Below are 15,199 nucleotides of genomic sequence, written 5' to 3'. Positions count from 1 at the left end.
AACGCGTAGGAGAGCCAACGCGTAGGAGAACCTATGCGTAGGAGAGCCAACGCGTAGGAGAGCCAACGCGTAGGAGAGCCAACGCGTAGGAGAGCCTATGCGTAGGAGAGCCAACGCGTAGGAGAGCCTATGCGTAGGAGAGCCAACGCGTAGGAGAGCCTATGCGTAGGAGAGCCAACGCGTAGGAGAGCCTACGCGTAGGAGAGCCAACGCGTAGGAGAGCCTATGCGTAGGAGAGCCAACGCGTAGGAGAGCCAAGCCAACGCGTAAAAGAGCCAATGTGTAGGAGAGCCAACGCAATAATAATTGACTTATAGAGCTTACTGAACAACTATGTGACATATTTAATGGCTAAATTGAATAGTTTGTTTAGAAAATAGTCCAGCAAAGCGTTTCTCTCTCCATTTCACCCCCTCACCAGGCTATCTCCAGGCAGATGTATCAGCTCCGAGGAGTTCAGTGCACGGCCCAGACATTAGTATATGAACTGACTTTCATCGAGCCAGAATCAAATCAGTTCGGAGACGCTTCCTGACCTGAACCCATCTATTTCGGCTCTAAAAGTGCATTTGCATTTAGAGGGGAATGAATCCCAAGGCCAATTTTGATTCAAACCGAAGGGTGAAAACATGTTGGACTGACCTAGTAGGCCTAACCAACCTATACCAACTAACTATTCAACTGTGCTGCTTGTGTTGAAGCTGAAAATGTGTTTTAATCACACCAGTCAAGTATGAGACGAGTCTGTGTGTGTGTGTGTGCGCGCGCGTGCGTGCGTGTCACTGAGGACCAAACCAGATGTTGGAAATATGTGATAGACAATACCCTGAGAGAGAGAGGGAGAGAGAGTTGTGTTATGATGAAACAGCTCATAGATTACAGTGATTTCACCTTCAGGGAATCTTATATTTGAGAAACACACAAGACACACAAGACACACACACACACACACACACACACACACACACACACACACACACACACACACACACACACACACACACACACACACACACACACACACACACACACACACACACACACACACACACACACACACACACACACACACACACACACACACACACACACACACACACACACACACACACACAAAACCTCAAAGATTTCCCAGGACTCCCATAGCTCAGGTTCAATTTCATGGAAAACGTACAGTACGGAAAAAACACACACACACACACAGTACTGTATATGTGGTTCACAGTAGACTGATCATCGTGGTACATCAGTATAAGAGTGTAGCAGAGACAACTAACTGATGGTTCTGCTTAAAGCATGTATGAGGCAATACATGGACACATGGACGCATGGACACACAGAGCAAAAGCACAGAGCAAAAAAGATGATGATGCTTTAACTGTTATGGTTTTTATGGCGTGGTGCTGAAAGAATGTCTGTCTGTCTGTGTTTTTCAGTGGTGGACAAATGATTTGACTCCAGGACTTGAGTCAAAGCCAAGAAAAATAAATAAAAAGACATGCCGTCTCCGGATTACTTTCTGTATCTGCGTGAAGTACTGCAGGTGGATGCCTATTTAGGAGACTGGGGGCAGGTTGGACTACTGGGCGGCTGTGGCTCAGGAGGTAGAGCAGGTCGTCCAATGATCCCTGGGTCGGCGGTTCGAATCCCGGCTCCTCCTGTCCACATGTCGAAGTGTCCTTGGGCAAGACACTGAACCCTACATTGCCTCCAATGAGTCGGTCGGTGTGAGCTTGCCACCATTGGTGTGTGAATGTGGGAAGTGAGGATGCTGGCATCGACTGTTCGCCGCTTCACCTCCCAATGTATGAAAAATGTACCATTGTAAAGTGCTTTGAGCAGTGAGCACTTGGAAAAGCGCTATAAAAATGCAAAAAAAAAAATGCAATTAGATATTACTGTAATGCCCTCTATTCAACACTCAGCAAAGTATCCATACCCCGCCTATACAGTTAGTACAGAACACAGCTGCAAGACTCATCACTGGAACACGAAGATTTGAACACATCACCCCGCTACTGGCCTCACTGCACTAGCTGCCTGTACATTTTATCATTTCCAATGGAAACACAGTGAACACTGATTCTGAACAACTCCTTAGCCTCACGGTCACTGAACTAAATATTGGACCCAATCGTCCAAAAATTCACACAATCTTCCCAAGATTTTCATATTAAAAGAATTATTTTTTACAGAGAGGCAAATCAGGAGAAAATGAACGTTATTATTCCAACGAGAGTGTGTTGCTGGGACAGATAAGTCTCTGTGAGATCTAGCACCAGTATACGTACATATAGGACGTCCACAAGATCTGCCGTCAGACGCCGCCCACTTACAGTAAGAGACCATTAGGATTTGTGTACCATTTCGCCTCTATAGTGGCTCCAATTGGCATGGTGTATATTTAATAATTGAATATCTTTGGTCAAAGTATACTCCTGGTCAAATAATACTCCAAACAAGTCAAGTCGCTCTGTCAAATATGTCAAAATTATTACAGTAAGTATTGAAAAAATACAAATACGTACGGAATACTGTATTCAAAAATTAGACCATAAGACCATAATTTACTCAAGTAAATTGTATTATCGTTACTGTCCTCCACTGGTGTCTGTCCAGAGTTAATTTCTCAAACCACTGGACCGATCACTTAGTCTCTGGAGCCAGATCAGAACTGCCAACTCTCAAGCAATCAGCGTGAGACACACACACACATTTTTCATTTAATTTAATTAATGTATTTCCCAGGGACAGTGCACATTATGTTTTCACATCCATGTAAATTAGCCAAAAGATAATTTTCAATTTTAGCCCCGGGCATGCAGCCTGTTGTGATAAAACGATGCATACAAATGTCAATAATACAATACAAGACAAACTACAGGCGAGAGAACAATTACAGTAAAGTATGAGAAAAGACACCAGTGACAAATGGAGCTGACAAATACCCATGATTACAAATTTGGTTTGCTTTGAGCCATCTCTGTATAGTCACGCCATACATCATAGTTCTCAGGCTGTCAAATAAAATCAGCCTCAAATCACCCCAAGTGGAAAACTGTGTCAACTCTCTTGATTTAATTAAAAACAAAACAATTTTTTTTGGCATTGGACACTGGAACATGAATAAAAATGTCATTTCTAATTTCTCTTTGCCAATTATTAAAAAAGTAAATCTGATGAAACAGTGTAAAAACTTAAAGGGATCAAAGGTATATATAAAATATATAAACGAGCATCTCACAAAAAAAAATGCTGACATAGCCAGACAAGCAAGGGCTCTCAGAAAACAAGGCAAAATTCAGTCCACTTGGACTGCCAGTTGTAAGGTCTTTGTTAAACCTATGGGTGCAGCGGAGAATTCCTACGGGGTATGCATCAATAGCATTGACCAACTTGAGAAGTTTGACAAAGACCATTAAGCTGTACTGTTTCCATCAGTGCTGCTGCTCATGGGTGTGAGCTGTAGGAGATGTCATTGTAATTCAATGGGTACAAAATGTATATACTATGAATGTATTTGAGCATGACATTGACCCCGAGGGCAATTTCTTTAATAATATAAGTCATAATTGTGATTACTATACTGAGGAGAAGTTCAACAAGTGCATTAAGCAAGATCAAGGACTATCAATTATTAATTTTAATAGTAGAAGCCTATATGCCAACTTTGGAAATACTTAAAGCAATTTAAAAAGCCATTCAATATAATAGCCGTTTCAGAGACATGGCTCAACCCTGAGAAGGGTCTGGATAACATAGAGCTGTATGGATATGAACTGAACTATAGGAACAGGGTGAACAAAGGGGGAGGGGGTGTGGCTTTGTACATAGACAGAAAACTTAGATACAAGATAGTAGAAAGTATGTCAACTATTATTAATGATGTAATGGAATGTATAACTATAGAAATTTGCATGGGTACAAAAAGAAATGTCATTGTCAGTTGTGTATACAGAACACCAGGGTCAAACATTGACATATTCACAGATGTTATGGAGAGAATGTTTGCTAAAATAGATCAGAAGGTACATTTTATGTGTGGTGATTACAACATTGATCTTTTAAATCCCAATAAGCATAAAAGGACTGATGAGTTTATTGATGCAATGCTAACTATGAGCCTTTTTCCAATTATCACTAAGCCAAGTAGAGTGACATCATACAGTGCCACTTTAATTGACAACATCTATACCAACTGCATGGACAGCAGTATAGTCAGTGGTTTACTTCTAAATGACATAAGTGATCACTTGCCTGTTTTTGTGGTGTATGAGTGTGATCATTGGAATATGAAGGAAAATAACATAATCAAATACAAGAGAGTGAGAACAGTGGAATCCCTCAGTGCACTCAGAACAGACCTATTGGCACAGGCCTGGGAAGGAGTGTATGAGGAGAGTAATGTGGACAGAGCATATGATGCCTTTCTTGAACGATTCCAAACACTATATGACAAAAACTGTCCAATGCAACAATGCAATAGGAAGCAAAGGCACATAGAATCACCATGGATTACAAAGGGGTTACAAAATGCCAGCAAAAAGAAGAACTCATTATATAGGAAATTCATAAAACATAGAACCACTGAAGCTGAATTAAAGTATAAAAAATATAAAAATAAGCTTACAAACATTATGAGGAGTTGTAAGAAGGAATATTATAATAAATTAGTAGAGAAAAATAAAAATAATAGTAAAGGGATATGGAACATATTAAATAATATAATTAGGAAAGGAACAGCAAATAATAATTACCCTGACTATTTTGTTGAGAATAATAAGACTATAAACGACATGAACGAGGTAGTCAATGAGTTTAATGATTTTTTTGTGAACGTGGGACCAAGATTGGCTGACGGCATCCCAGATCGGTCAGGAGAAGCGGAGGCAGCGGGAGATGGGATAGATATAAACTCACACTCAATGTTCTTGAGAGCTGTTGAAGAGCACGAGATTATTGATATTATCAACAAGAGTAAGAACAAAACCTCTACTGACTGGAATGGGCTTGATATGACCGTGATCAAGGAAGTCATTGAGGGTGTTGTGAAACCTTTAAGGCACATCTTTAACTTGTCTTTTCAAAAGGGTATATTTCCAGGTAAAATGAAAACTGCAAAGGTGATCCCAGTATTTAAAACAGGGGAGAAGCACCACTTCACTAATTATAGACCTGTGTCCCTACTTTCACAATTCTCTAAAATCTTGGAAAAACTTTTCATTGATAGGTTAGACAACTTTATAGAGAAACATAACTTGTTATCAGATAGCCAATATGGATTTAGAGCCAACAGGTCAACCAATATGGCATTAATGGAGCTAACAGAGGAAATAACCAATTGCATCGATAAGGGAAGGTATGCCGTAGGAATATTTATAGATTTAAAGAAAGCGTTTGATACAATTAATCATGATATATTAATTAGTAAAATGGAAAGATATGGAATCAGAGGAGTGGGGCTTAAGTGGTTGAAAAGCTATATCAGCAACAGACAACAATTTGTGCAGTTGGGAGATCACAAATCATCATGCTTAGAGATTAAATGTGGAGTCCCGCAGGGGTCGGTACTTGGTCCAAAATTATTTATTTTGTATATAAACGATATATATAAAGTATCAAAACAATTTAAATTTGTCATTTTTGCAGATGACACCAACATCCTTTGTTCTGGAGGAAATTTACAGCAGCTCTTAGATATGATTAAAATAGAAATAAATAAATAAAAAATATGGTTTGATGTCAATAGATTATCATTGAATTTGAATAAAACCAAATTAATGATTTTTGGAAATCGAAAATTAGATGCAAGAGTGCAACTGGTAGTGGACCAGGTTGCTATTGAGCAGGTATATGAAATAACATTTCTAGGGGTATTTCTAGACTGCAAGCTTTCTTGGAAGCCGCAGATAAAATATGTAAGATCCAAAATATCAAGGAGCATTGCTGTACTGGGGAAAGCCAAACATTTACTAGAACAGAGGGTGTTGTATATTTTATATTGTTCACTTGTAGTGCCGTATCTGACTTACTGTGTGGAGGTTTGGGGTAATGCCTATAAAACAACTTTACAACCATTATGTATACTACAAAAAAGAGCATTGAGAATTGTACACCATGTTGGGTACAGGGATCATACAAATATACTGTTTTTGAATTCCAAGTGTCTTAAGTTTATGGATCTGGTCAAAACTGCTCAAATAATGTACAAAGCAAAGAATCATTTACTTCCTAGGAACATTCAAAATTTATTTAAGGACAGAGAATGTGTTTATAATTTAAGAGGAAAAAATAATTTTGAGAAACGTTTTGGGCGTACAAATTTGAAGAACATGAGCATTTCACATGGTGGAGTGACTCTGTGGAACGGTCTGGATGATGAAATTAAAAATAGTGGAACTATTGCACTGTTTAAGAAGAGGTTTAAATATACTTTGCTTATGAGCTACAGAGAAGAAGCATGAGGGGGGGAGGGGGGGTTGAGGGTACATTATGGTTCCACTTAGTGCTAAAATAAATAGTCAAATCATAATATTATATAAAGGGAACCTTGACACATTTGTTTATTTTTAAATTGTATAATTAGGCGTAGGACCAGATAAGCTCAGGCTTCATTCCTGCTCCTTTTTGAACTGTACTATATTTTGTTTTGCTTTTGTTTTAACTTTTCTTTTCTTTTAATGCATTATTGTATATTTTGTATTTTTATTGTCATTTTTATTTAAAAGAGTTCGAAATAAACATTCATTCATTCATTCATTCATTCATTCATTATTAGTCTTCGTAATAACATTTTCTCTGAGCAGAGAGCTTCAATTTACAAGCTTACACCGTGTCATAAAGTGACACTTTATAAGCTTATAGATCTGCTATTTTTGTATGTCAACATGGAAAAGATTACGACAACTATGCTAAATAATAGTGATTATCTCACATAACTGCGATTAATCGATTATGTAATAATTGTGACAGGTCTACTCATGCACCACTGAGTACTTTGGCGGGTATTTGAGCGACACAGTAGCCCCATGTAACCAAACATTAACGCTAGTGAAAAGCAGAAATTATATAGGTGTGTGTGATCAACAGGTTTACTGCCACCTGCTGGACGCAAAGCCACCCTCAGACTGCCAAGGGCTGCGGGGGCGATTTAGAGGGTGCACACACAGCACAGAAATGGATGTTGTGGGCGTCCATCTTATGCTAAATAAATAGTGTCAATGCTAGCGAGCTAAAATATAGCCATCCTTGCTCTAGAAAGCGCCAATGTTTCCATCTAGACCACTGGATAATCAGCAAAGACCTCCAAACATCACGCGTTTTATCCAAACCACGGAGAGCTCCGTAGATTAGGAGTTATTCAGCTTTTAGTCAGCCTGTATAATGGGAGGTGGACGGCAGCGCGCTTGCGCAATCCGGTCTAGGATTGCTAAAGAAGGAAAGGCTGAGCCAAAATAATAATGAAAAAATAGTAATCAACGATCCGGTTTGATATCAATAATAAAGCTTATCAGACGGAGTACTCCGCCAGGAGCGGAAGGTAATTACATTTCTTATGGCGGAGTACTCCGCCAAAAGCAGTAAGTCTGTTAAGACTAGGGATTCTTGGCCGATACCGATGTTTAAAATAACAATTTAGCCGATACTGATATGTTTATTTAGTTTTTGTTGTTTCTGCATGTGATTTTTGCGGTGGCCATGATAATGATAATTGCTGCACATGCCACCAAATCACACTCCAAGGTTTTCTGAAAAGTTGCCAGCCTCTCATACAGCCTGTGTGACGTCATGGAACAATGAAAATGACACAGGAGTAAAGCGGATGACCCACCTCCACCCCGCTTCCGTTTCGTCTTTGCAGTCGCGTAAATGTATCCTTCCGTAAATCAAATTAGGATATACACGTATGTTCGTGAATGGAAATGACAAAAAGATGACAGACTCCGTTCTCGGCTTTCAGGTTACAGAGATTGTGGGATCGTTTTCTGACTCTGGCATGAGAGACTAACGCCATATTGTCTTGTGAATACTTTTCGAAGGAATTATTTTGGATTATTTGTTGTATATTATATATTTTTTTTAAATACTTAAATGGCTGTTACTGAACAAACACTATTACAATGACTACTATCACAAAATAGTGCTTTATACCCTTTTAACAACAAAAAAATGTTTACGTTTTTGTTCCTTATCCCAAACTGCATTCATCATTCTCGTTTCAATAAATCATTGATTTCACATTCATGTTGACGACAAAGCAGAGACATGATGTATGCTCAGCAAAACTCTTCCCTGGACAGATGACGTTTTTTCCAAAAGCAAATGAAAACCTGGTGAATTAACCATAAATATGAAATGACACCATGGGGAGTTTTCTAAGAAGAAGAATCGTTTATTTTTACAAGCGACCTCTGACTGAGACCACTCCCGTCGAGAGAGATGGAAGGTGGACACATTTGGAGACAAATGAGAAGGGCGGGGATTGTTTCTGCGAGCGGGATTACAGACAGTGTTACAGTGGAAACCTTGTATGTCCAAGAGTCAAGAATGGATGGTTCCAATGGATCTAATGTAGTTATTTGGTCATTGTTTACTGTTTAGTCATAAGCTCTTGTTAAAACTTTTCATTGGCTCGATATTTATGAACCCCCGCACGCACGAACGAACGCATGCACTTAACCACTTTAACTTAAAAAATAGCGGACCTACAACCTCAAGATGTGACACCATGTGAGCTTGTAGATGAGCTATTTTCGCAGTTTTTGCACAATGGAAAAAAAGTTGAGATATGGAGATATAATGTTTCTGGACGACAGTAATGAAATGCTAAACATGTGTTGTGTATTCTGCTAGAGTACTGTATCCCATAATAATATTCCCCAATGGGAGCATGGTGAGGAATTTTTGCTTGCTACATGTACTGCAAATAGGTGTGTGTACACGTGCGCGTGTGTGTGTGTGTGTGAGAGAGAGAGAGCGCACGTTCCATTCATCTATAGGCACGCGCGCGCGCGCACTCTCACACACACACACTCACACTCACACACACACACACACACACACACACACACACACACACACACACACACACACACACACACACACACACACACACACACAGGCTGGGAGGAGGAGTAGGACTAAGGCCCTATAAGTCTTCTCTGGGGGGGGAGGGGGTACTACCTGTCAGTGGGGAGTGTTGGCTGGGAGGAGGAGGAGAAAAAACACTTTGTTTGAAATAGACACTCGTGCTTTCCAAGGTGTGATTTGGGGTCCTAAGGATGAATACAAAATTAATATCAACATCTTAAAACCAAAATGTTGAATTGTGTGTTGATGTAAATCAAAAGGGGGGGTACTACCTGTCAGTGGGGAGTGTTGGCTGGGAGGAGGAGTAGAACTAAGGCCCTAAACGTCCTATCTGGGGGGGGGGGGGGGGGTACTACCTGTGAGTGGGGAGTGTTGGCTGTTGGCTTCTGTACTGGGGCGGCAGTGGCAGGGGTAGAGTTGACTTTGCGGCGGGCCCATCTAGAGTTTGAATGGACAGGTATCAGTCAAAAGGGACTGAGATATCGAAGAGGAAGGACGGGTGGCCAAATGGCCATATGGTGGTGTGACGGAACGACTGACGGAACGAATGAGCATTTGTGCCTGTCGTAGACATGCGCAGAGCAAGTTCAGTCAGGGAACCTCAGTGCAGTTGCTGCCGGCCGTTAATTGGGCCGCCTCAGCATCACGCTCTCATTCACATGATTCACTCAGCCAATCACACACTCACTCCATCTTCATACCGGCCGGAGGTTTGCATTCCTCTGCCTGCTTGCTTGCTTGCTGCTGCTGTATCAGCGTGCCGCTGTATACAAACCTGCTGCTCACCCACCTCCACCCCAGCTACCACCTGTCGTTTTGGATCTACTGTTTAGGTACGGGGGATTCGGAGTCCCTATGGCCGGGACTGATGCGCTTGATCTGAGTACCTAAAAAGCAGATCCAATACATCGCCAAACCATAATAAATATACTGCATTGCTCATCTATATTCAATAAATATATATTACATCCTTCTTGAGTTGTCTGACTGAACTGACAGGTTTTACAGATTTTCATAGTAATCTGCGACGGTGCACCCATGGTCTCAACAAAATACTGTATGTACTGTAGTGGGAGTCCCTGGTCTTAAGGAGTAGATTGTGGGGTGTCTGACAGTAGACAGATGGATTTCTGCTCCTCATGGCTAAAGAATGGACGGACAAGACCACACACACACACACACACACACACACACACACACACACACACACACACACACACACACACACACGCGCGCGCGCACAAAATACTTACAGATGCCACACACATTGGACCGTGCTATTGGTCTCTGTCCATGACTAAAGCATGGATTACCAATATACCACACACACACACATTCACACACTGGTGTAAATGGGCAACTGTACACTGTGTGTGTGTGTGTGTGTGTGTGTGTGTGTGTGTGTGTGTGTGTGTGTGTGTGTGTGTGTGTGTGTGTGTGTGTGTGTGTGTGTGTGTGTCAGAGCGAGACTCGGCTCGCCTGCTGGAATGTGGAGATCAACCCTGAAGGGACGGACTCTCTCTCTCTCTCTCTCTCTCTCTGTGTGTGCGACTGTGCGTGCGTGCGTGCGTGCACTGAAATTTGTGTGTGAGTGTCATAACACCTGCCACTATGGATTACATCGAGCTGAAATATGTGGATATATGGAATCACTTTTCCTTTCTCTCTCTCTCACACAAACACACGCACCCACACAAATGCATGCAGGCACGCACACGCACACGCACCCGCACACACACACACACAGAAGAAACAGAGGATAAGAAACATGAAAGTAATCCAATAAATGAAGAGAAAGCAGCAGCAGAGAGAAAGAGTGAGAGAGAGAGAGAGAGAGAGAGAGAGAGAGGGGGAGAGAGAGAGACAGAGAGAGAGACAGAGTGGGAGAAACAGACAGATTAAAGAATATAACCGTTCATTATTCTTGAACCGTCACTGATCCCAGAACATTGTGTCAAAGTTATTCAAAGTTATTGAACTTTTAAACTGCTGGGAGTTACACTACAGACAGAGAAACTCAAAGCTGTACAGTTTGTCCCTGCTGGGAAGCCGTACATCAGCCTCAGACAGGGATGCCTTGTTTATATAGGTAACTTGTCCGTCATGGCATTAATTAACTAATTAGCCAGACTCAGCTAATTATCAGGGGTTCTCAAAGTGGGTTAAACCAGCTTGCTGATCAAGTGGTCAGACTCCCAATAATGACACCCATAAATCTGACTACCCAATATTCCGACCATAGTGCCCCATACTAACCCTGTCCTAAACCCTAACCTTAACCGCACATGGAAGCCATGGACTGTGAGTCTTCTAAATCCTAAAAGTTTTCTGAAAAACATAATTATGTTTCTATGTCACTGGTGCTCAACCTTTTTCATGTCAAGGACCCCCAGAATTATCTGTATTTGGCCGCGGACCCCAATCTTAAAATATGTATGCTTCTGGTGGGTCCCAGGGAGGGACCCACCAGAAGCAAGGATTTCAGTTAAAAACGTTCGCTTTGAAAGAATATATACAGTATTCAAAGGTTTGCGCCACATTAACACTAACCTGGGACTTTCTGTTTTCTGTTTCCCAGGCAGCTCATTCATCTATGGCCGCCAGATACCAGCGTATCTGGACCTGCCGATGCGTTCCCACTCTTTTTCGCACCTTATGTCTAGCCCCATGTACAGTAGTTGTACCACGTCTGCTCTGCAGCTTACAGTAACCTATGTAGTTTTTCTACTTGTTTTTCTACTCCCCCCCCCCCCCCCCCTCCCCTCTCTCTTTCCTGAAAACAAGGAAATGATGCGGCTTGCACAAATACAAATTTCACCCAGTGAATTACGTCTCTAAACCAGTGCAGTGGCCCTAGGCCTAAACCATGGAAAAGAAGAATGTTTTGATATAGGTTACAAAATAAAGTACAAGGAAGAAATGATTCATGCGGTATTAAAAAAAATGCCTGTCAGATTTTGACACTGTTTGCGTGCCTGACAATGGCAGGAAAGAAGGGCCCCAAAGGAAATCCCTTTACTGGAATGCAGGAAGAAACGATCAGTAATGGACAAAATATACTCAAGTAAATGTATTCAAAAGTACTAATTACAAAGTAGAAGGAGAGGAGCTGTGGATCCATTCTGCACATTCAGAGAGAGAGAGAGAGAGAGAGAATATACATAGGTTTTGCCCCCAAGTCAGTCAAAAAACCAATACATCTACAGTAACTCACGATGTCAACAACAGCCACAGCCAAAGTTAGCCAACTGCCAAACACACATTCACATCAGTGGAAATAATGGCTGTTATGTCAAAGCCAAACACCTCTGGCAAACTGGCTTGAACTTTAAAGGAAAAAGCAACCTCACAAGAAGGATACAGCTAACAACACCACGATCACACTGTAGATTCACATCAGACTTCAATTCCAGAGGCAGAAACAGCTACTCACATTGTTAGACACACACACAGCATAGTGAGCATACAACCCAAGCAGCAGCAATGAAAAGCTGCACGCACTCGCACATGCACATACAGCAAGTTTTCTACCTTGAGCCGTCTTCTGAATCTGCTCGACTTCATTAGTTGTGTAAGTGATGGCCACGGTCAAGCTGCCCCTCTCTAGTTCAGACAAGCTCTCCACCAGCGGTGTCTCCAGTCATCTCCATCCTTCCTCCATACATCTGGATAGCTCTCCAGTCATCTCCATCCTTCCTCCATACATCTGGATAGCTCTCCACCAGCGGTGTCTCCAGTCATCTCCATCCTTCCTCCATACATCTGGATAGCTCTCCACCAGCGGTGTCTCCAGTCATCTCCATCCTTCCTCCATACATCTGGATAGCTCTCCACCAGCGGTGTCTCCAGTCATCTCCATCCTTCCTCCATACATCTGGATAGCTCTCCACCAGCGGTGTCTCCAGTCATCTCCATCCTTCCTCCATACATCTGGATAGCTCTCCACCAGCGGTGTCTCCAGTCATCTCCATCCTTCCTCCATACATCTGGATAGCTCTCCACCAGCGGTGTCTCCAGTCATCTCCATCCTTCCTCCATACATCTGGATAGCTCTCCACCAGCGGTGTCTCCAGTCATCTCCATCCTTCCTCCATCTGGATAGCTCGCCACCAGCGGTGTCTCCCGTCATCTCCATCCTTCCTCCATACATCTGGATAGCTCGCCAGTACTTTCCTCCACTGCGGGGATGCTACCGGTGTCAATGGCAGTGACCAAACAGACTCATGCTACCGGTGTCAATGGCAGTGGCCGAACAGACTCATGCTACCGGTGTCAATGGCAGTGACCAAACAGACTCATGCTACCGGTGTCAATGGCAGTGACCAAACAGACTCATGCTGCCGGCTGCAATCTTCTCACTCAGCCTCGGTACAGACAGTCGGTAGGCCCCCATACAGATGCTTGCTGGTACCAAGTTAATCCTGGTTGATGTTTAATGCTGGTGTAGCACAGAGGCCAGGGACGTCCCTAGAGAGCAGGCATCACGGTCCAGCATCCACTGTTGTATAGGACAATGGACTCTATACAGGAGTGGGAAGAAGCTCAGCTTGATATGGTGGTGCTGCTGGGGGTGGAGTTGGACTTCCACAGTACTGGCCATGCCATGCGGGGTGCCACACTGAAACACAAGATGTCGTACTCCTCACTAGTGCTGCCTGGCTGTCAGCCTGTCACTCAAGACGGCCGAGGGGCCTGCCTTTAAGCGCAAAGGCCGTGCCTCCTTGTTCTATGGTGGTCTGGTTCGAAAGCAGCCGTCGCTGCCTGGGGTCACCTTCCTCTTGGACCTCCTCCTGCTATGGTCCGGAGTAGGATGGGAGGGACACCATAAGCCTGAAAGAAAGAAAGAAAGAAAGAAAGAAAGAAAGAAAGAAAGAAAGAAAGAAAGAAACACATACTGTTCATGTATAATGTACCTGTACCCTAACAACTCACTTTGAACAGCAGCCTTTTTAATGTCATGTACATTTTTGAATAGCCTATTTCAAAATAATATATTTGTGTAGTTTTTATTACTGTAAAAAATGTAAATTGTGTAATAGTTGGGCCAACTTCCACAACAGTACTAGAATGTCATTTATAAAAGAAAGTCATAAATGGTTAGATTGAGCAGAGTAAGTCATATAGACATAGGCCCAATTGTGTAGCCTATAACATTATGTATAGGCCTGTGACATTTTGCAGACCTTGAAAAATGTATAGGCTAAAACGCCTTCCTGTCATCAAACATATATATGTTCTCTTCCCTGCATATTGATTTACTTTGTGCTCACTATCTGGTGGCATTTGTTTTAATGCAAACATTATATATCCCAGTCTATAGCCTGGTAGGTAGGCCTACTGCCGCACTAGGGTGTACTTACTACTCACTGTACTACTGTATGCCTTGAAATAAATTGAGAGGTTAAATAGAATGTTTGATGTCACTTAATTGTGCTATTTGAGGTTGTAACACTTAAATGACAAACTCACCGATATAATTGCATAATTTACATTGTCCTCCTGACAGCTTGGCTTATCCTCGTTGTCTAGACTGTGTCAAGTCTTTGTTCAACAAAACATCCACCGACGTTGTCATTTTATGTGACGCAATTTTTAATCCATGGAGAATAAACGCAGTTGGAATTGGAAATAAAACGACCAATGAAGTGAATTAACTCCTCTTTCAAGTGTGTCCCATGTACGTCATTTCACAGTCTCACTCCGTGACAACACTCTACTTCCATGAGGTGCAAGTTAACGTTACATTCTAATTTATTTCACTATTTTAATTAAAAATATAACGAAAAGCTGTCAGTCTGCTTGTTTGTTGTTACCGCGCGGCGCGCGCAGCTGTGTGTGGAGGTAGGGGGCGGGGCTACGGGGTGGTTTTAAGTAGCCTGGCTAATAAACCAGACTTACGCCAGGGCTCCACCGGACGCGTTGCGTTGCGTCTGCGTCGCGTCAAAAAACGCACCGGTTCAATTTTAATGCACGCGTCGCGTCTCCGTCAACGCGGGCAGTGGAGCCACCCTTCATTGATTAAAAAGGGAACATTCCCTGACGGTGACGGAGACGCGACGCTGACGCGCCCGGTGGAGCCCGGCCGTAATATCACACAACACTATCCACC

The sequence above is a fragment of the Electrona antarctica genome (assembly GCF_951216825.1).
Source record: "Electrona antarctica genome assembly, chromosome: 20".
Taxonomy (NCBI): Eukaryota; Metazoa; Chordata; class Actinopteri; order Myctophiformes; family Myctophidae; genus Electrona; species Electrona antarctica.
The sequence above is the reverse complement of the archived record's forward strand: the minus strand, read 5'-3'. Positions refer to the sequence as shown.